Source organism: Pleurodeles waltl, chromosome 9, assembly GCF_031143425.1.
Source record: "Pleurodeles waltl isolate 20211129_DDA chromosome 9, aPleWal1.hap1.20221129, whole genome shotgun sequence".
Classification (NCBI taxonomy): Eukaryota; Metazoa; Chordata; class Amphibia; order Caudata; family Salamandridae; genus Pleurodeles; species Pleurodeles waltl.
Genome location: NC_090448.1, coordinates 1,144,468,919 through 1,144,491,851, shown reverse-complemented (window position 1 = coordinate 1,144,491,851; position 22,933 = coordinate 1,144,468,919). Strand labels below are relative to the sequence as shown.

The 22,933-nt window shown below is 46.8% G+C and overlaps 1 protein-coding gene across 2 annotated transcripts in view; it reads left to right on the top strand.

Moving 5' to 3' along the window:
- The first annotated feature begins 337 nt into the window (after positions 1-337).
- RGS6 (regulator of G protein signaling 6) overlaps positions 338-22,933 on the top strand; it is a 964,496-nt gene continuing 941,900 nt past the window's right edge. Inside the window, exon 1 of one of the 2 annotated variants that reach the window (XM_069208950.1) lies at positions 338-554. The gene's annotated coding sequence lies outside the window, so the exon portion shown is untranslated. The remainder of the gene's footprint in view (positions 555-22,933) is intronic. The other variant, XM_069208949.1, reaches the window with a different exon arrangement.

The following is a 22,933-nucleotide window of genomic DNA, read 5'->3' as shown; positions in this document are numbered from 1 at the left end:
TACTCTGCTCCCTGGGCTCCTGCCCAGTACCCTCAACACTGAGCTCCCCTCTTCTAGGCACTTTCCCGGTCCACAGAGAACCCTTACCCACAAGTGCCTCATCTGTTGGGTGCTCACACCCACCTTCAGTTCCTGCAGGTCTCAGCCCCTCAGACCTCCTCTTCCAGGGCTCCTGACAGTTGCCACCTCCGGGCATTCAACGCCCACCCTGCCCATTACTGCCCCACCGGACCTGTGTGCCGCCGCCTCCATCCTGGCATCTACTTAAGTTATTACCCCTAGCTCGTGCCCCGCCCCCGTCTCGTGCACTCGCCCCCTCTCCTGCCACAGCCCCGGTGCAGCAGGCGCACAGAAGCATCGCATTCCCTCGAACCCAGAGGAGGCTGCACCATGCCTGCGCTCCGGCTGCCTCGCCAACCCTCCGGCCTGGCAGCTCTCTGACCCGGCCCGCTCCCCTCCCATGCCCCCAGCCCCTGCCCGCCTGCCATGGTCTAGGCATCCCCGGTCTCCAAGGAGGACCGTCGCCGGAGAGAGGCAAGCCTGCGGTTGCTAAGGTAATGAGACGAGGACCCCTAACACTGCAACGAGAGGGGGTTCTTTAATTGCTGTTTTCGTGCCCGGGAATGAGCTGGCTGCTATATATATGTGTGCGCTGGACGCGAGCAGGCAGGAGGATGTGCTCCCACATCTGCACGGAGCAGGCAGGTGGGGACCAGCGGGGCCGCGCAGCATCCTCGGTGTGCCATCACTCTCCTGTGACTGACAGTGGCGTTTGTGCGGAGTTAATCCGTCCCGGGGGGGCGGTGGAGGGGGTGCACTGGGGAAGAGTGGGCCATGGGTAGGAGGGGAGGGGTTGGCAGGGCGCACTATGGCGCTTGGGGGAGAACATCTGAGCGGCTTTAAGGCAGGTGTAAAATTCCAGTGAGTGTGATAGCCGAATAAGAAACGACAACCTTTTTTGTAATATAGAGACATTCATTATTTTGCCCCTCCCCCCCCCCCCAAAAAAAAAAATCAATCTTAAAATATCATGAACGGTGATAGCGGGGGCTTATTTTGTGGGGGAGGGGCGCTGACATCGTTGGACTGTTGTTTACCCTATATAAAGCGTGCACCATAAATGTGATGGATTGTTTGCGTTCGTTTTTCGACACCGGGAGCTGATCCAACGAAGCTATCGATTGGCATACGATAATATATTTTATACAGCGTAGTTTACCGTTTTCACAACACTCAAAATCTCACTTGTTTCTGTTACCTAGCTGAATGTATCTGCCTTGAAAGGATGAAAGGTGAGTTGTCCCAACCGGGATTGCAAGCCGAGACCTGAAGATAACGCTCAGCAGCGAGCGCTTAGCATATTGGGGTTTGTTACCACCTACGTAAGATTATGAAAACCCTACTCAAGTGGTTATTTGTGTGTAAACTGTAGTCGAGGAGCCCCGCCCTCGAAACCGAGGGCGCTAAAATATAGCGTCTATTACAGTACACGCGGAGATCCAGGTGCGCTTCGCCGGCTTGTTTTCAATGAATCCACTTTGGGTGGGTGAATGTCGCAGTGAACACTTGTGTGACACAAATTGACCCCGTGCAGGAGGTACAACGATTTAGTATCACCTTAACCCACCGAGCTGCCTCACTGGGCTGAAAGTCGAATTTGTGACTTGCAGGCTGCAACTAATTCGAAGCATCTAAGAGCCAAATCAAATGCTAAAAAACAAGAGTATCCTGTCTGCAGCAGTTTCATTGCCATTAGCGCCTCGCGCGTGAAGCCCACCCAGAGGCGCTACATAGCGTTCAACGGGAAGCATAAAGCGGCTCCGACTGCCCCCTCTGATTTCTGATTAAATGGCCACTCTCTCCCCCACCGCAGAGAGCGCCCAGAGGCCGGCCTGAGGGGGGACCAGGAGAGGGGGTGGGTGTACTGTCGCTCGGTGTGTACCCCGAGGAGCAGAGAGGAGGTCGCTGTAGGAGCCGGGGGTGGGATGCTCCCGTCTTGTCAGGCGCTCACTGGTAAGCAGGTCGGCTCTGAGTGCGCATGCGCACCGGAGGAGTACTATAGGAGTGTTGCTGCTAGAAACCTGTGTTGGTACACACGAGAGGTTTAGGGAGCGAGGGTTAAAGTGTGATGGTGTATAAAGTGCTTTATATGGAAAAATAGAATGGAGCAGCCAATCGGCAATTTGAAGACTAGACTTTTAGGAGTGAGCGAGACGTGCGCACACAACTACTTTAAGCAGGTGGAGGAATGAGCTGATGTATGCAACGGGCTAGTAAGGTGGGGGCACAGCCAGTAATACAAATAAGGAAAATGTATCCCTGTCCTCCTATTTGGGAATAACAGACACCCATTCCCGGTGTCACTGCACCTGCTGCACTAATGACCCTGTCAAATGTTGGTGGGAGTGGTCTAGCCTAGATTAGGGAATAGAGCAATTTATCTAGCTAAAAATATCCTCCGGCCACAAACTTGTAATTGCTGTTAAGTATGACTTTAAATATGTAATTATTTGAAATAAATATTTTTTAAAATGAGGTGGCACTGTCTGCGGTATCTATTTAATTGTTTCATACATAGTGTCCTCTCATAAGTGAAGGAGCTACCACTGACGACCCATTACAGAGTTAGTAACTGTCACTATTTCTCAGCAAAAATACGGCACTGTTTTGAGAATGAGATTTCTTGTGTCCACTGCCCCAAATCCCAGATCAATTCCAGAACCCCTAGAGAGAGTCCACCCCCACCCACCCTAAATTTGAAGACCTTTGCTTTACGGTGACATATTCCACTCTTTTTCATGCTTTACTGAGTATCCATATTATGTTAATCCGTGTATGAATTATTTGTATTTCATGCAGCCATAAACAAAATTCAAATCCATAGAACCGGAATTATGTAATTTGAAAGATTTAGGTAAGAATAGCACCTAAAAGCACAAAGCACCACTCCGGGTCAGTCACAAGTTCAGGCTGACCGCAATGGGGCATGTGTCGGACACAGGGACAAAGTTAGTCCCCCTGAAAAAGTTTACTTCACAAAGTCTGGCATTTGGGTCTGGACCCTGAGTTGGGGTTACTGTCTGTGTTGTTTTTTCTCACTGTCCTGATTTCACTCAGATGTTTTAATTTGTTAAATTTTTTGTCTAAACACCCAATGTGCCAGTAGCACCATTTTGCCATTGGTGCCCCAGGGCCAAGTATTTCTTCAAGTGTGGGTGAACTACTGCTTTGTTCCTGGCACTGATTTTGCTATCTCTGAGGCCAGGGGTTGCACAGGTAGTGCCGGGTCACAAGGGGGCAAGCAAGGGTCACAGATGCGAACCTTAGCAACCCCCAAATAATGTTTGTGATCAGAAACCTAAATAGAGAGAGTGCCTGTTTACCCCAAAAAAGTAGTTCATCAGCAGCCATAGAGGTTCTCCTTGAATGAGTGAAAAATTACTAGTGTTTGGAGCTCACAAACATTGGCAGTTGTAGCCTTGGAAAGCTTTGCCAGTTTGAGGTGTCCAGGCATACTACTGGCAGCGAAAGACTAGGCCTTGGTGAAATTTAAATGACATCGGTGTAATTCACATAATTTCAGGAGTTTCAGGTTACACTTATTATTCAAAATTACCAAAAGTATGCCATTAAGTCACTTTGTGTAATTACACACCATTCAAGGTAAACATTTACTGATAATGTGCCATTCATGTTAAAAAACTATGACAAACTTACAGGAACAACTGAACAGGTTCTGACTTTTGTTCTCAATGCTTTTTTTTGCAAATTTATTTTAGCTCAGAACATGATATTGAGTCAATATATGTCACACTAAAATATAGTGTAGAATGACTTATTTGCATTTCACATAATTATGCGTAATTTCACCAAAATTGTGTTTAATTACACAAAAGCAAATTACGTGAGTTTTGTACCGGCATACCCTTACACCCAAAAGGTGACGGGGAGGAATGCTTGCAAATAGTCTAACCACTGCCAATTGTTCATGGTAACCTTCCAACCCATCTTTTCTTATCCGCCGTGCGAGTCTAAACAGAGGCCCACATCCCCCACCATCAATACTGACCCTGCTCCTCATGGGAACAGTCCATCGTGAACCTTATATATCAAAATTGTGCTGGCCCCAACGGGGAAGTATAACCCTTGATTTCCACGGCAAAGGTTAAAGAATAACTCAAAAGCTTTTTTTGTAGCAATGAACCTATCTTAATCTTTTGCCTTTTATTTAATGAACAATTTCAAATTAGTTATGCAAGAATGATAAAAATAAATACATTCTAAATAAAATAGGTGCTCCTAGAGTGACGGCGCAGTGTAGGTGAATAATGTGATTACGGTGCCACAGTGGTATATACAGTAAACATTTGGTTAAAAAGTTTATGATCTTCACAGAGAACCCTATAATGCAGGTGTCTAGAAGTCACTATTCTTTTTGACATGAATCCACATACAATCTTGTCGACGTTTCAACCCAGTTTATGAGAACAAATCATTAATGGGTCATCATCAGGACAGATAGGGGGTCATTACGACCCTGGCGGAACAAGTCCGCCAGGGCCGTGGGACGCGGTGGCACCGGCGACAGGCCGGCGGTGCCCCGCGGGGCATTCTGACCGCGGCGGCTCAGCCGCGGTCAGAGAAGGGAAACCGGCGGTCTCCCGCCGGTTTCCCGCTGCCCCAAAGGAATCCTCCAAGCCGGCGCAGCATGCTGCGCCGGCATGGGGATTCCGACTCCCCCTCCCGCCATCCAGTTCCTGGCGGTTCTCCCGCCGGGAACCGGATGGCGGGAGGGGGAGTCGCGGGGCCCCTGGGGGCCCCTGCCGTGCCCATGCCTATGGCATGGGCACGGCAGGGGCCCCCGTAAGAGGGCCCCTAAAAGTATTTCAGTGTCTGCAAAGCAGACACTGAAATACGCGACGGGTGCAACTGCACCCGTCGCACCTTCCCACTCCGCTGGCTCTATTACGAGCCGGCGTCATCGTGGGAAGGGAGTTTTCCCCTGGGCTGGCGGGCGGTCTTGTGAAGACCGCCCGCCAGCCCAGGGGAAAACTCGGAATACCCTCCGCGGTCTTACGACCGCGGAGCGGTATTTCGGAGGGGGGAAGCCTGGCGGGCGGCCTCCGCCGCCCGCCAGGCTCGGAATGAGGGCCATAGTCTTTTAATAGGAAGCACCATAGACATTTTTCACGATTAATCGCATGTCAAAATTGAATCTCTTGGGATGATGAGGTTAATGAGAGCTTAGGTACTCAAAGGAGGGATGCTTCGTAGGAGAGGGCAAAAGAGACTAATGTTGGGATAGGTACTCTGAGGAGGGCCACTATGAAGGAGGGGTATGGAGATTAGGAGAGTTTAGGTACTCTGAGGAGGGCCTTTCTGAGGGAGGGGGTATGGAGATTATTGGGAGTTTAGGTACTCTGAGGAGGGCCACACTGAGGGAGAGAGCTACTGAGACAGATGAGAGTTTAAGTACTCTGAGGAGGGTCACTCTCAGGGAAGTAGTTATGGAGGTTAATGAGATCATAAGTACTCTCAAGGAAGGGCATACAGTGGTATTGAGAGTTTGGGGACTGTGAAGAAACCACTCTGCCTGAGAAGGCTACAGAGGCTAATGAGAGCTTGGGTACTCTAAAGAGCACCACTCCAAGGAAGGGAGCTACAGAGGCTAAAGAGAGCTGGGGTACTCTAAAGAGCACCACTCCAAGGAAGGGAGCTACAGAGGCTAATGAGAGCATAGGTACTCTAAAGAGAACCACTCCAAGGAAGGGAGCTACAGAGGCTAATGAGAGCATAGGTACTCTAAAGAGCACCACTCCAAGGAAGGGAGCTACAGAGGCTAATGAGAGCATAGGTACTCTAAAGAGCACCACTCCAAGGAAGGGAGCTGCAGAGGCTAATGAGAGCTTGGGTACTCTAAAGAGCACCACTCCAAGGAAGGGAGCTGCAGAGGCTAATGAGAGCATAGGTACTCTAAAGAAAACCACTCCAAGGAAGGGAGCTACAGAGGCTAAAGAGAACTTGGGTAGTCTAAAGAAAACCACTCCAAGGAAGGGAGCTACAGAGGCTAATGAGAGCATAGGTACTCTAAAGAGCACCACTCCAAGGAAGGGAGCTACAGAGGCTAATGAGAGCTTGGGTACTCTAAAGAGCACCACTCCAAGGAAGGGAGCTACAGAGGCTAATGAGAGCATAGGTACTCTAAAGAAAACCACTCCAAGGAAGGGAGCTACAGAGGCTAAAGAGAACTTGGGTAGTCTAAAGAAAACCACTCCAAGGAAGGGAGCTACAGAGGCTAATGAGAGCATAGGTACTCTAAAGAAAACCACTCCAAGGAAGGGAGCTACAGAGGCTAAAGAGAACTTGGGTAGTCTAAAGAAAACCACTCCAAGGAAGGGAGCTACAGAGGCTAATGAGAGCATAGGTACTCTAAAGAGCACCACTCCAAGGAAGGGAGCTACAGAGGTTAATGAGAGCTTTGGTACTCTAAAGAAAACCACTCCAAGGAAGGGAGCTACAGAGGCTAAAGAGAGCTTGGGTACTCTAAAGAAAACCACTCCAAGGAAGGGAGCTACAGAGGCTGAGAGCTTGGGTACTCCAAAGAACACCACTCTAAGCAATCGAGCTACTGACGCTAATGAGAGCTTGGGTACTTTGAGATGCACCACAGAGCAGCACGATGCTATTCAAGGTGATGGGAGTTTAGGTACTCTGAGAAAGGCCACTTTAAGGAAAAATACGGTGGAGGGTCATGAAAGATTAATACTATGAGGAGGGCAACTCCATGGGAGGGGCTTCAGAGGATGATGATAGCTCAGGTTCTCTGAGGATAGCAAGGGGCTACTGAGGCTAAGAAGAGCTTAGGTACTCAGAGGACGGTCACTCTGAGGGAGGGGACTACAGAGGTTAATGAACACTCAGGAACTCTAAGGAGGGCCACTTTGGGGGAGGGTGCAATAGAGGTAAATGAGAGCTTGGGTGCTGCGTGCAGGACCACTCGAACGGAGCAGGCTACTGAGGGGAAAGTGAGCTTCGGAACTCGGAGTTGGGCCACTCTGGGGAGGAGGCGTTACAGGGGGTGATAGGAACTCAGGTACTCTGAAAGGGGCACTCGGTGGGAGGGGCTACAGAAGCCAATGGGAACTCTGGTACTCCGAGAAGCACTACTCCAACAGTGGGGTTTCAGTGGCCGCTGGGAGTTTAGGCACCCCAAGGAGGGCTACTCTGAGGGAGTGGCTAGTGAGAGCTTAGCTAATCTGAGGCCAGGCACGCAGAGGATGGGGACTACAGAGGTTAAGCAAAGCTCAGGTACTCTGAGGACAGCCACTCCACAGGAGGGGGCAACTCAGGCCAATGAAAGCTTAAGTATCCTGAGCAGGTCCACTCTGAGGGAGAGGACTATGTAGGAGGATGGGTCACTCTGGGAGTGTAAGCTGAGCAGGCAAGAGAGGGCATACATACTTTGAGGAGCACCACTCCATGGAGGGACCGCAGGAGGCTTATGGAAGTTTGGGTACTTTCATCAGGGCAATGCAAGGGAAAGGGTTACAGAGGTTGGTTAGGGCTTATGTGGTCTGAGGAGGGCCATTCCAAGGGATGGGAGTAACAGAGGTTAATGAAAGCTCGGGTCATCTTGGGAGAGCAGGGTAATTAGAGGCTGGGTATATGGAACTTGGCAACTCGGAGGGAGGGTGCTGTGGAAGGTGACGGGAGCTCAGGTACCCTGAGAGAGCTCCTCTTCAGGAGGGGGCTACAGAGGGTGGTGGGAGCTTAAGCACTCTGATAAGTGCCACTTCATGAGTGGGTGCTACCAGTGGAGGAAATGGGGAGGGAGATCCACAGGATCTAGGATCTGGCTGCTATGATTAAGCTGAATTTGGGATCCAGCCTGGCCCACTGAAGTATGTAATTTGTCCTGGTGTAATTTGCTGACGCCAAGATACATTCAACTGGCCTATCACTTTACTTGCTTTCCGTTTAGAGCAACATCTGCATAAGATAAAGGAGATTTCTTATTTTCACTTCCAGCCGGACCGAAAAACAAAGGACTGACTTAAAGGGCTATCAGCCCTCATTTTGTTACATCCCGGTTGGGAGCTGCCTGGAGCCTATCACCTAGATACCAGTGTACTGTAGGGAAACAAAAACACCCAGCTTGTTATCACTTCACAAGTACTAAAGAGAAACAATGATTTTGCGGCAGGTTTATGACTTTGTTCAACCACCGTACGTAAGATATATGCATGCAGTGTAAGAGTGTCCGATGTATTGATGTGTAAGTAATTACACAGATAGCGATTTAAGTAGCACTTAATAGTCTATTTAATTCTTTTATAGTACTATTCTTCCCAATTTAGGGTATCAAATCACTGAACATCACACTCATACTTTATGAACAATACATTTTACAAGTGTGTAAATCATTGTACAGGATAAGTTACATAAGACAATGAGGGTTGCAAGGTGTAGGATTCGTATGTTGTCCATGTTGTCTGGTGTTATAAGTTAAGAGTGCATGGGAAGGAGAAGCACAAAGTCAGGATTTAAAACGTAAAACACAGTAGTTTGGATTGTCTGCACTAAGACTTTATTACTACCCAAAGTATACCTTTTTAGCAACCCTAGAATAACAACAGGTTGAGAAATAATATGGCTATAATCCCATGCCTTGCAATTTGCATGTGTGTTTGATGTAATGCCCTAAGTGGCCAAGTTTGTGTCCAGATGTGGGTCCTGCACTCTGTGCAACTGAACCTAGCTGCACTTGACTGATGAGCCCCAATCAGGGCAAAACCTGTCTTGGGTTGCTTGTGATCTGATTCCGGCAGAACCTGGCTTGAGAGTTCGGGCTACACTGTTCCTAATAAAGCAGTACCAAGACTGATATGTTTATGGCTAGGTCTAATCTGAGCTGGCACAGAAGGCAAGAGAATAATGAGTTGGAATGCTTCCTGAAGTGATTGCCAGTGGTAAGACTTATTGCAAGCATCCACCCATCACCTTTTGTGTGTTTGATGCAATACCCTAAGTGGCTACGGGTACGCCCAGACGTGGGCTCCTTATTTCCTCTGCCACTGGAACGATGCTGTACCTGGTTGATGAGCCCTGAGCACGGCAAATCCTGCATTGGAAGGCTTGTGTTCCGGTTTAGAGAGCGCCTCACTTGGCAATTCGCGTTGGACTGTTTCATTGGGCACAGGACCACAACTGGTGAGCATCTGACTGGGTCTAATCTGTGGTGGCATGGTGGGCAAACGAACGATGGGTTGAAATGCTACCCTGAGAGACTGCCACTGGTTTAGGCTTAGTGCAAGCATTCCTTTCATCATTTTGTGTGTTCTGAGAGAGCCGTGACCAGAGCACCCTAAAATTCCTTTATGATATAGCAATAGTGCTTAACATGTTCTGTTACCCACTACAGGTACGTCATAGCAGTGAATTGCTGGATTTGGAATCCAGTCGTTCCAGAGCCATGCATAGCAAAAGGATCTCTGTGTCAAAAGCAGTAACCCACTTAACTACATAAACAAAATCTGGGATCTGCTTGTTACGCGATGGGCTGTGCACAATACACCTTAGCTCTCTGTACTACTTTGAGTCAAAACCGTGACTAGACAAAACAGATCTCCCCAGCAAGTACATGAACCATTGGAGTTATTTTACCATAATTAGTATCCCATGAAATTTGCTGAGTACACAAACATCTCTGCAGCAGATGCCTTAACCCATAAGAACTTTTAAATGCATCCTCTCTGTGACCAATTAAGTAAGCAAGAACCGATTTATGGTCATATTTGTCCTAGTTGTCAATTTCTTGACAGCAGCTCTTTTAAGAAATAAATGTATAAATTGCCTGTCAGACTCTGTTTTTCATGTCTCCGTCCCCTATGACTCTACCATCTTCCTGCTGCCACACCGTGCCCCCCACTTTATGGGTTGCCGGATTAAATCTTTTCAAGGTCCAGCATTGGCCGGTTACAGAGGCAAGAGATAGCTTAGGAAGGAAGGAGGGCCACTTTAGAGGAGAAGCTATGGAGGGTGATGGAGCTCAGACACTCCAAAGAGGGCCACCCAAGGAGGTGCCCATGGAGTATGAGAACCTGGGCACTCCCTGATGGTCCTTCAAGGATGAAGGGTTCTACAGAGAGTGATGAGGGCACAGGTACTCCGATTGAAAAGAATTTCTCTTTAAGTGTAAACCAGCCAGATTCTTCGGAAACTGCTCCATTTCTTAGCACGCTTCTGAAATATAACAAAGAAACTGAAAAAGTTGCAAAAAGAGATAAACATGGTTGGGGCAAGTACTGGAAAAAAAAGTAAAGGGAAAGTCAATACGGTTCAGCAGCTCATATGATCTGTTTTGGAATATGGGGACATCAGGAAGTCAATTTAGGAACTTTTTTTGGTAATGTGGTCTATTGGGTAAGAGGGAGGTAAGTGGTAAGTATATCCTGAGACCTCATTGAGAACATGCATGTAGAATGTGGGTTCGGTGAGGACAAGAGTGAAGCTTCAGGTGGGGTGTTGGGGTGTGACACCCCCCAAACAAATGCATTCTTGGCTTGGTAGTTGTGTCTGCTGTCTGTGCTGTTTTTTCTCACTGTCTTGCTTTCATTAAGGTTTTAACTTGTCCAAAACAGTATTAAATCAACATGCATAGAAGTACTCCTTGAATGGGTGCAATACAACATTTTGGAATTCACAAACTTTGGTAGTAATAGCCAGTCTCTGTGTCCCAGGCATACTACTAGCAATCATATTTTAGGCCTGGGTATACATTTAAATTGCACCAGCATAAATCACATAGTTTCTGGAGTTTCAGGTTATGCTTGCTACCTAAAATTCCCGAAATAATGCAATTACACCACTTATGCACAATTTAAGGTAAACATTTGCAGGGAATGCGCCATTCATGGTAAAACATCTACATGAATGCACAGGAACAACAGAACACGGTTGTTTTTCGTTATGGTGCTTTTGTTTGCACTATTTCTTCAGCACGAAAACAGCTCTCACATCAGTTTATTTCATGCTACAATCCACCTTGAAATGGGGTATTTGCATTTCAAGTAATTACAGGTAATTTTACCAACATTTCATGCAATGACGCAAAAGCAAATTATGTGAATCTAGCATATACACCCCCTTTCCAAACACCGAAAAGGTGATGGGGAGAATGCTTGCAAATAGTCTACCCACCGGCAATTGGTCGGGGTAGCCTTCAAACCCATCTTTTTTTCCCACTGTGCCGCTCTAAACAGACGCGGCTCCTCATGGAACAGTCCATTGTGAACCTTGGACATCTCAACCCTTCACCCTGTGGTCCACTGCTGCTTTAGCTCTGAGCGAGGATGGGGTTCTGAGGGTCAGTAATGTAGGTCGATCTTTGCACAGCTGACATCATGATTATATTGTGATGGTTCCATTGTAGGCCCCAGTCATGGAGGTGAAAGGATGTAGGCAATAGGGCATTATTGGGTATTTCAGTTGACACAGGCATCCATGTGCTTGGGACAAAGCCATTTACTATAAGTCAGATTCCATGATAGCCATGGTTACATCAGTTCCACTGCCCTCGTCCACTGACCATTTGTCTGCAGCCAGTGCCTAATTAGTTTAAAAAACATCACTGCAGGGGCTTCAATGTGTTCTTAGGAGCCACGCTCCAGAGCTGTTGCCGAAAACCCCACCCGGCTGATGGATCTTCACCCTGCCCCGCGTGTCTTCCTTGTTCTGCCCTACACTTCCAATCTGCACCGCTTAATCTTGAAGGTTCTTCCCATATGTGCTGCATCCACTTGTTGCTGTCACAGATCTTTTTCTGCCTCCATTTGCTGCATTCTCTCTCTCTTGCTCTGGGTCAAAGTCAGATAATGTAAAACAAGTCCCGGTCTAAAAAAAGGTGCGTCCCTAACGACACCAGACCAAATAAAGCACTGGCTGCTACTTTATCGAGGTTTGCACGAGGATGCTGAAATGTCAAACATACTACCAATGTTTGCATGTGTTTCTTGGAAAAATTAATTCACTTTTCAGTGCTAACCGTGGTCAAGGTTGGACTCGGCATTTTGTCACTGTGGCAGATCCCTGCTTGGCTACTGGCGAGAGGGCTTAGCTGGACTGCCATGACCCAACCGTGCCCCAGGGCCTCATCCCAGTAATGGCCTATTGCAGTGTGAAGCATCTTTGTCAAGGCCGATTCTGGTTTCCAATCCAGCCCTGGCTGTGGTGGACAAGCCAAAGGAAGGAAGCGGGGTGCTCTGGGAGTGTGGTGTACCAGGGCCACAGCCACAGGGGGCCCATGAGTGCTGGACAATCTGCTGCTTTTTGGCCTGCTGAAACCTGAAAGGTCCACGGCCTGCTAATAGCTCTCTTGAAATATCAAAGTATTCAAGTTAAACTGAGAAATGTTCCCTGCATTACAGAAACACACCTTCCCCAAGCAACAGTTCTAAACCCGTCAGCAGGCCTGAGATGCCAATCTGAGTATGGTAAACATTGCAATGTGTGAATGAGCAACATGTATGACAACAATGTGCTGGCTCTCACTTTGTTCCAGTTTTGATTCTTTTTTGTTAATATGAACCAACTTTATTTATAATAAAAAAGCTACTTCACATTATTTTCTCAAACTTTCTTCAAATTTCCACTACTTCTCCTTCTGTTCAATGATTGTGGCTTTAAGTTGTTTTGGGTGATTTGAGCGACATAAGCAAACAATATGAAAACACTGGCACCCTCATTTAACGTTGCATAGTACAGCAGGTGCGATGGCAGAATGATGTCGCAGATGCAGTGAGGCTGGGATGCAGGATTTTAGCTTACCGCTCGGGGGTTTAGCTAGTAATAGTGCAGCAGGTACAGTGGCACTGGGTCCCAGGAGTGTGAGGGGCCCACTGCACCTCAATTATGAATTTCTTTGCTACGAAATCAGTGGTGTGGGCAGTCTTGGCTGTGGAGTGGTGCGACATGTGCCGTCACACTGGGCGCCAAGGTCAAAGGGACACCCTCTGCACAAGACGAACCGAGCTAGGAGCACCTGTAGAGATCTTTGTGTTTGTGGCCTTTTTCACTGTCTAGTCACAGTTTTGACTCACTGTATAGTACCATAGAGCTGTGGTTCCCAACTTTTTGACTTCTGTGGTCCCCCCACTTTATAATTACGGGAGCCCGGGAACCCGCACTGAATCAATAGTGGAATCCATGGACCCCCCTGCACACCCCACTGAGTCATTACTGGAACCTGGGGAGGCCCCAGCCCAAACATAGTTGATTATTTGAACCGCAAAACAATACGCAAAAAATACAGAAACAGGCATTCATCAAACACATACACAAATGATAACACATTTTATTCAACTTGCAAACAAATATAAATAAAAAAATAAAATCTTTAATAGGAAGGTTAGAGCTTTTCTAAATTTAATTGAAGCCACACATCATCCATACTGTATTTTGTTCGATGCACCTACACTGCTCCCATGAATCAATCAGAGAATACTAATGCAATTTTTAGGCTCCAATTTCAAATTTCTTGACACTTACAGCATGTTTTAAAATTTTCAGTTGTACATTTAGCCTCTTTATTGATATACACTTTATTAATCTTAACATTATTTAATTTTCAATGCAGTCACGGACCCCCTGAGGAGGCTTTGTGGACCCCCAGGGATCTTGAGACCACAGGTTGGGAACCACAGGCAAAGAGGGTAAATGTTCCTGCTACAAAGTACAATGTGCGACATGCAGATCATCGATTAGTATTTTATGTTTATAGCTCAGTGGGTTATGTTGCATTTATCACCGAGATCATTTTGTTATGTGGAGTTCATAAGTAACAATCCTTCTAATATTGCACAATGAGCTATGAGCTGGCATCATTGCGCGGCATGGAAATTGAATTGCGTAGGTTTAGAGCCTCATTGTTTTTACCATCAATCTTTTGTTATTCTAAGGTTGCTAAAAAGTGTTCCGCTGGGTAGCAATACAATGTTATTAGTATGACGCCCCAGTCATTGTGCTACATTTATGGGGCAGATTTACTAACATTTGATGCCTAGTTCGCATCACAAAAGTGATTATTGTAATGGTGGCAACATGATGGGTTCCTGTGAGAAAGTAGCCTCTTTCTAGCCTTGTTACCCCCACTTTTGGCCTGTTGGTGAGTGTATGTCAGGGTGTTTTCACTGTCTCACTGGGATCCTGCTAGCCAGGGCCCAGTGCTCATAGTGAAAACCCTATGTTTTCAGTATGTTTGTTATGTGTCACTGGGACCCTGCTATTCAGGACCCCAGTGCTCATAAGTTTGTGGCCTATATGTATGTGTTCCCTGTGTGGTGCCTAACTGTCTCACTGAGGCTCTGCTAACCAGAACCTCAGTGGTTATGCTCTCTCATTTCTTTCAAATTGTCACTAACAGGCTAGTGACTAATTTTACCAATTTACATTGGCTTACTGGAACACCCTTATAATTCCCTAGTATATGGTACTGAGGTACCCAGGGTATTGGGGTTCCAGGAGATCCCTTTGGGCTGCAGCATTTCTTTTGCCACCCATAGGGAGCTTTGACAATTCTTACACAGGCCTGCCACTGCAGCCTGAGTGAAATAACATCCACGTTATTTCACAGCCATTTACTACTGCACTTAAGTAACTTATAAGTCACCAAATGTCTAACCTTTACCTGGTAAAGGTTAGGTGCAAAGTTACTTAGTGTGAGGGCACCCTGGCACTAGCCAAGGTGCCCCCACATTGTTCAGGGCCAATTCCCCGGACTTTGTGAGTGCGGGGACACCATTACACGCGTGCACTACATATAGGTCACTACCTATATGTAGCTTCACAATGGTAACTCCGAATATGGCCATGTAACATGTCTATGATCATGGAATTGCCCCCTCTATGCCATCCTGGCATAGTTGGCACAATCCCATGATCCCAGTGGTCTGTAGCACAGACCCTGGTACTGCCAAACTACCTTTCCTGGGGTTTCACTGCAGCTGCTGCTGCTGCCAACCCATCAGACAGGCATCTGCCCTCCTGGGGTCCAGCCAGGCCTGGCCCAGGATGGCAGAACAAAGAACTTCCTCTGAGAGAGGGTGTTACACCCTCTCCCTTTGGAAAATGGTGTGAAGGCAGGGGAGGAGTAGCCTCCCCCAGCCTCTGGAAATGCTTTCTTGGGCACAGATGTGCCCAATTCTGCATAAGCCAGTCTACACCGGTTCAGGGGACCCCTTAGCCCTGCTCTGGCGCGAAACTGGACAAAGGAAAGGGGAGTGACCACTCCCCTGACCTGCACCTCCCCTGGGAGGTGTCCAGAGCTCCTCCAGTGTGCTCCAGACCTCTGCCATCTTGGAAACAGAGGTGCTGCTGGCACACTGGACTGCTCTGAGTGGCCAGTGCCACCAGGTGACGTCAGAGACTCCTTCTGATAGGCTCCTTCAGGTGTTGCTAGCCTATCCTCTCTCCTAGGTAGCCAAACCCTCTTTTCTGGCTATTTAGGGTCTCTGTCTCTGGGGAAACTTTAGATAACGAATGCAAGAGCTCATCCGAGTTCCTCTGCATCTCTCTCTTCACCTTCTGCCAAGGAATCGACTGCTGACCGCGCTGGAAGCCTGCAAAACTGCAACAAAGTAGCTAAGACGACTACTGCAACACTGTAACGCTGATCCTGCCGCCTTCTCGACTGTTTTCCTGGTGGTGCATGCTGTGGGGGTAGTCTGCCTCCTCTCTGCACTAGAAGCTCCGAAGAAATCTCCCGTGGGTCGACGGAATCTTCCCCCTGCAACCGCAGGCACCAAAAAGCTGCATTACCAGTCCCTTGGGTCTCCTCTCAGCACGACGAGCGAGGTCCCTCGAATCCAGCAACTCTGTCCAAGTGACCCCCACAGTCCAGTGACTCTTGAGTCCAAGTTTGGTGGAGGTAAGTCCTTGCCTCACCTCGCTAGACTGCATTGCTGGGAACCGTGACTTTTGCAGCTACTCCGGCCTCCGTGCACTTCCGGCGGAAATCCTTTGTGCACAGTCCAGCCTGGGTCCACGGCACTCTAACCTGCATTGCACGACCTCCTAAGTTGTTCTCCGGCGACGTGGGACTTCTTTGTGCGACTTCGGGTGAGCACTGTTTCACGCATCCTTGTAGTGCCTGTTTCTGGCACTTTTCCGGGTGCTACCTGCTGCTAAGAGGGCTCCTTGTCTTGCTCAACGTCCCCTCTACCTCCTGGTCCAATTTGCGACCTCCTGGTCCCTCCTGGGCCACAGCAGCATCCAAAAACGCTAACCGCACAATTTGCAGCTAGCAAGGCTTGTTGGCGTTCTTTTGGCGGGAAAACACTTCTGCACAACTCTCCACGGCGAGAGGGATTCGTCCACCAAAGGGGAAGTCTCTAGCCCTTTTCGTTCCTGCAGAAACCTCAGCTTCTTCTGTCCAGTAGAGGCTTCTTTTCACCCGCAGCTGGCATTTCCTGGGCATCTGCCCATCTCCGACTTGCTTGTGACTTTTGGACTTGGTCCCCTTGTTCCACAGGTACCCTAGATTGGAAATCCATCGTTGTTGCATTGTTGGTTTGTGTCTTTCCCGCATTATTCCTCTAACACGACTTCTTTGTCCTTAGGGGAACTTTAGTGCAGTTTGCACTCACTTTTCAGGGTCTTGGGGAGGGTTATTTTTCTAACTCTCACTATTTTCTAATAGTCCCAGCGACCCTCTACAAGGTCACATAGGTTTGGGGTCCATTCGTGGTTCACATTCCACTTTTGGAGTATATGGTTTGTGTTCCCCCTATCCCTATGTGTCCCCATTGCATCCTATTGTAACTATACATTGTTTGCACTGTTTTCTAAGACTATACTGCATATTTTTGGTATTGTGTACATATATCTTGTGTATATTTCCTATCCTCTCACTGAGGGTACACTCTAAGATACTTTGGCATATTGTCATAAAAATAAAGTACCTTTATTTTTAGTATAACTGTATATTGTGTTTTCTTATGATATTGTGTATATGACACTAAGTGGTACTGTAGTAGCTTCACACGTCTCCTAGTTCAGCCTAAGCTGCTCTGCTAAGCTACCATTATCTATCAGCCTAAGCTGCTAGACACCCTATACACTAATAAGGGATAACTGGGCCTGGTGCAAGGTGCAAGTACCCCTTGGTACTCACTACAAGCCAGTCCAGCCTCCTACAGTTCCAGAACTGCATTTAACCGGAGCAGGCGAGCTGCTACCTAATACCAAGAACTCTCTCCCCTGCTCACCCCACAGTGGTGAGTTCACAGATGAATTCTTTTATGCTCCATAGGTGATAGAAAAGTAATGCCATTATCTGCACTTTTTAGCACATGTTGCTTCATGCATCCTTTGTGAGTGAACCCCCAGATTACTGTCAAGTTGTATGTAAAGTCTGACGTGGTTTGACCTACGTTCCTGACACAAAATTCACCATGTCCAGTTCATGTTCCCAAATATTACTTCCGGGAGATGCCCGATTTCGTCCTTTATAAAAATACATTTAACTTCTTCCAGCTTTCACCACTGGTACTCAACTGAACTGCTTTTAAATATATGATTTGTCACAAGTTCCTAAAAATGTGTTAGGTGATCCCCATTGTAAAATTCCATAGTATGAGTCAGGTCCCTCACTCACAAATGGTTGTTTCATTTAACAATTGTTCTCAGCAGAACCCACTCCATACTTTCCTAAAATCCAAACTCCTTCTCCAAAGTTAAGCTAGGGGCCTGTGGTATACTGGGTGAGGGGCAACTTTGAGGTCATAGCTCCTTAAAAGCCCGGAAATAGATCTGATGTCAGAGGTGAAAGCAGAGAGCATGCTTTGATACAGCCTAGACATTCCCAAACCAGGACATGAACTACAGTCTTGTTTACTGCAGACTCCATGCAGATCAAAAGACCTTGGCAGATAACCTCACTATGTAGGCCTTTTCTACTGTGAACTTAGGATTGGAGACTCTATTTCTCTCTATTATGGGAGGTTCAGCCAGGACTCCATTTTGCTTGTTCACTGTGCACACTTGGTGGCTCACTGCCAATCCAGAGCCACATCACTCAATTTCAAATGCAGACCTGAAAAGTATCAACAAAGTGCATCTTTCCTTTGCGAGCCGTTCTGTATTGCAATGTGATACACCAGTGGTTCTTAACCTGTGGTCCGGGCACCCTAGGGGTCCAAAAAGCCTGATCCTGGGTTCACAAATGCTTAGAAAATTAAATCATATATATAGATATATATTTTGTCCTCATGCACCCCAGGCTCTAAGTCATAACTCCATACTGCAACCTTCTTGCGCTCTGGTATGTGGAAATGACCTATGTGAGGCAGACCGGATCTCATTCTCTCAGCCTTCTCTAGAGGCGGCCAGCATGGCTGAAGAGCGAAAAAAAAGAACAGGAGTTGAATCATTGGACTTCATCTTCATCCCCCCCCCCACAAATCCTCGCCTGGCCCTCTGGATTTTCTGGTTTGCCCATCACCCCCCCCCAACTCCAGCAGGGGGGCCCATAACTTCTCCTTTTTATGCTTAGAGACCCCCAGCTTTGTCTGTTTTTGCCATATAAAAGAGAGCATTGAGCCAATTCCTATACATAAGTGGGCACAGCCAACTATTTTAAACAAATTTCTCTTCTTTCCAAAAGGAGAGAACAGAACAGCAGGTTCCTCTTTTCTCTGCTCCACCCTTCAAGAGTTTGCGGTTGCCCAAAAATAATGAGGGGGAGACTTACCAAGTCCTCCCGCCCCAATACCTTCGAGAGTGTTTCGCATACTTCTGTCCAAACGGAATCAATTTCTGGGCACACCATAAACATGTGAATGTCTGTTGAAATCTGCCCTCCACATTTAGCACAATTTAACGCTCCCTCTTTCTTTATTTTGGTGAGCTTTGCCGGGGAGATATACGCTCTATGGATTGAGTAAAGATGATTTTTCCTTAATGCGGTTGGCATCAAACAAGGTATTCATTGGTTCTTGCCACCACACTTGTATCTGTTCCCGAGGCATATTGTCTCCCCACAGATATTCTGGCAGTTTAAATTCACCATCAACTAGTTCCAGGATTTCCTAATACCAGGCTGACACCTTGCTCATACTGGGGGAGCCGCTAAGCAAATTATCCTCCAGGGGATTCCCCCCCCCCCCCACCCCACCCACCCCCCCCGATCTCACTTGAAAGCTCTGTGAACAACTGTTAGACCAGACAGCTTTTTGGCGTGTCTCCCCTGTCTTTTTGCCTTCTGACCTCCTGGTTTTGGACTCTGTTTTTGCTGGTTTATTGTCTCTGCGCACTTTACCACTGCTACCTGTCTTTTTGCCTTCTGACCTCCTGGTTTTGGACTCTGTTTTTGCTGGTTTATTGTCTCTGCGCACTTTACCACTGCTAATCAGTGCTAAAGTGCAAGTGCTCCCCATATAAATTGTACTGTGGATTGGTTTATCCATAACTGGCATATTTGATTTCCTGGTAAGTCCCTAGTAAAGTGCACTAGAGGTGCCCAGGGCCTGTAAATCAAATGCTACTAGTGGGCCTGCAGCACTGGTTGTGCCACCCACATAAGTAGCCATCTAAACATGTCTCAGACCTGCCACGGCAGTGTCTGTGTATGCAGTTTTGACTGTAACTTCGACTTGGCAAGTGTACCCACTTGCCAGGCCTAAACCTTCCCTTTTCTTACATGTAAGGCACCCCTAAGGTAGGCCCTAGGTAGCCCCAAGGGCAAGGTGCAGTGTATGGTTAAGGTAGGACATATAGTAATGTGTTTTATATGTCCTGACAGTGAAATATTGCTAAATTCGTTTTTCACTGTTGCAGGGCCTGTCTTTCTCATAGGTTAACATGGGGGCTACCTTTAAATCTGATTGAAGTGCAGATTCCCTTTGGGAGCGGATGGACATGTGGAGTTTGGGGCCTCTGAGCTCACAATTTAAAAATACATCTTTTAGTAAAGTTGATTTTAAGATTGTGCATTTGAAAATGCCACTTTTGGAAAGTGAGCATTTTCTTGCTTATATCATTTCTGTGACTCTGCCTGTTTGTGGATTCCCCGTCTGGGTCAGTTTGACAGTTGGGCTGTTCACACCTCTCCTCTAAACAGTGACACAAAGGGGGCTGGGGTTGTAGCCTGCATATCTTGATTAGCCATCTGTGCTGGAGGGGAGGGGAGGAGTGGACACTCACACCTGAAAGGACTGTGCCTGCCCTCACACAATGCCGTCTCCGACCCCCTGGTGCCTTTATGAGACCATAGCAGATACAGAATATGGATGGTTGCTCTCTGGTCCCCAGAGAACAGACCCCCATTCTAATAACTGAATAATCAGGATCCATCAGTCTCCAGGACGGGCTTAGGAGCTGTGGATACAGAGGAAATGAAGGGCGATTCTGGACTCTGATTTGGACAGTCACGCAGGCACCGAGAAAGCAAAAATATCTGTGCTAGTCAAAAAACGCTGATCTCCCGGGAGGCAGACTGATGGGCCTGGAAAGGATGTCATTATAGGTTGATTGCAGGGGAATTATTGGTGCATGACATGAATATGTTATGAAATGAGAAAGTTCAGACTGGACACATTCTTAAATAGGTTTTCTCAGTCGAGACACCCCTTGACTAGATGCAGTGAAGCCTGTGATTCAGACAGTGCTATTGATATTAAAATATGCAGAATATAAGGGCTGGCCATCCTGTGTTTGTAGTTTGCAAAAAGCCATAAAGCTGACACTATCTCTCCTATAACATGGAAGTATTGCTCTACCATGACAGCCTGCTGCCGGGCACTATAACCAGTTAATGACCGAGTTATAGGCCCTATTCACAGGGCCTAAACATGGGTGAGACCTTTAGCAACCAGTGTAGCCCAGGCAGCAGGGCTGTAAGGGTATTAGGATATTTCACTCACTGGGGGTAGAATATTCCAACTTAAACAGGGACAAACATAAAGGCAAACATTGGAATGTTGGAGCAAAGGGTCTATAACAGTCATTATTTGCCCCGATCCACTCCATTGTCTTGAATGGAGCTCTCAAGATTCCAGTGTTCTAATAATGTATGTACGTGTACATCTGGTACGTGCATAACTCAATACATACTCGAAAGGCTGCGGAGTGCTGTAATAAGGTTGCAGAGCACCTATCAACATCGGTAAGCTCCTGCTGCTACTTCCTCCATCGTAGGGAGTAATTACCCTAAGCAGTAGTATCATTTGAAACAGAAACCTTGTAGTGCAGTGATGACATCACTACCAGCAATGATGACACAGTTAACATTGTTTCAACACACTGCAACTATTGTACGGATATATTGAGGGTCACTGGAATGATGTGACAGGTGAGGGCCAAATTATGCGGCAGGGTTGAGTAAATTATGCAGCTAGAAAAGTCAAATTATGCAGCATAATCCTGCAGATTTTGTAATAGTATAACTTCATTATTTTGTCATTTTTAAACTTAACGCTGTATGGTCATTGGTTGCATGCCTTTAGTACCAGTTTAACATTCAAAAGTAGCTATAAGCAACAGAAAGGTGACCGGTCCTGCTTTGCAACGGGCCTTCCACAACACGTGTCACCTCATTTTTTAGTAACTTTTGAAGCGTTCAGATGATGGATTATGTGGCAAATGCAGAAAATTTATATTTATGCACAAATCCCCGCAGTAGCACAATCGCATAATTTCAGTGACCCTAGATATACTGTGCCAATTATGGAAGCAGTTGAGCGAACTAGTGGTAGAACATGAATCTAACTAATACAATGTATATTTATATATATGCAGCAGAGTGGAGGAGAGGTGAAGGGCAGTCCCTCTCCTGTCTTGGGTTTTCCAGGTTTATTTAGAATTCTTGTAGAGCGAGTTTAGCACAGATGTCGGGTGCAGGGAGTTCTGCTATACTGCTCCCCCACGATGGAAGGACCTGCCCTTTGATGCCGCATGGGGGCATTGGGGATGGCTAGAAGGTTGAGCTCAGTGGATTGTAGATTACCACGAACTGGAGTGAGTACAGATGTGTATTTTTAAGCCAGACCCCTGACAGCATTACTGCTGTGGGTTTTTTCTATATAATCAGGCTCCGTTGTTAATCCTTGTTTACAGCACTCTGTTGGCCAAACTCCGAATCTGCCACTTAAGAACCCTGATGGGGTAAAAGCACTTCATAAAACCATTTTTATAGATGGTCACCCAATAAATTCTTCATAACAAACATCAGAACAAACAAATGTGACAAAACATTGTTGGTTATGTGTCAGAATATTGTGGGTAATATATTGCTTTTGGTAAAGCGATCTTGTATGTGGAGGCTGCCAGATTAGTGGTGGAAGATGTCTGTTTTAATTTCTTATCTAGAGAGCTCTATGTGTTTTTTCCTTGTATAAGGCCTTACTGAACCAAGGAGCAGATGATGTCTTTTCTTTTTGCTCTGGAGTGGGGCTTCTCTGTCAAGCACGATAGAGAGGCTGCAAAGCAGTGGACTCATTGGCACGGGTGTCAGGACTAATTGGGGGGAACTGCCTTCACTGCAGATTTGATGAGTGTGCTAATGTTTATGTTCTTGATGTAGCGAAACCAAGAGGTCTCTACTATTGGTTGAATCCTGGTCATGACGCCAGAAAGTTGTCATGAGAAAGAAATAGGAAAGTGGTCAGACCAGTCTACCAGAATGAGTTCAACGACAGACAGCAGGTCATTTTTGTAAATTATTAGCTGAAGTATGGAGCCTTTGTTGTGTGTTGGTTTTGTGTTGTATCAGATTGTTTGAGGAGAGAAACGTGGCAAGCCGTTGATTGCAGTGTCTTCTGTATTGTCCCGACGAAGATCACTTTGTTGATTAGTGCAGGTTGATCACTTGCGAGATCAATGTATTCCGCAATAATGGGTGAGTTATTACCTGGTGGGTGACAAATGACATGAAGTCTGGAAG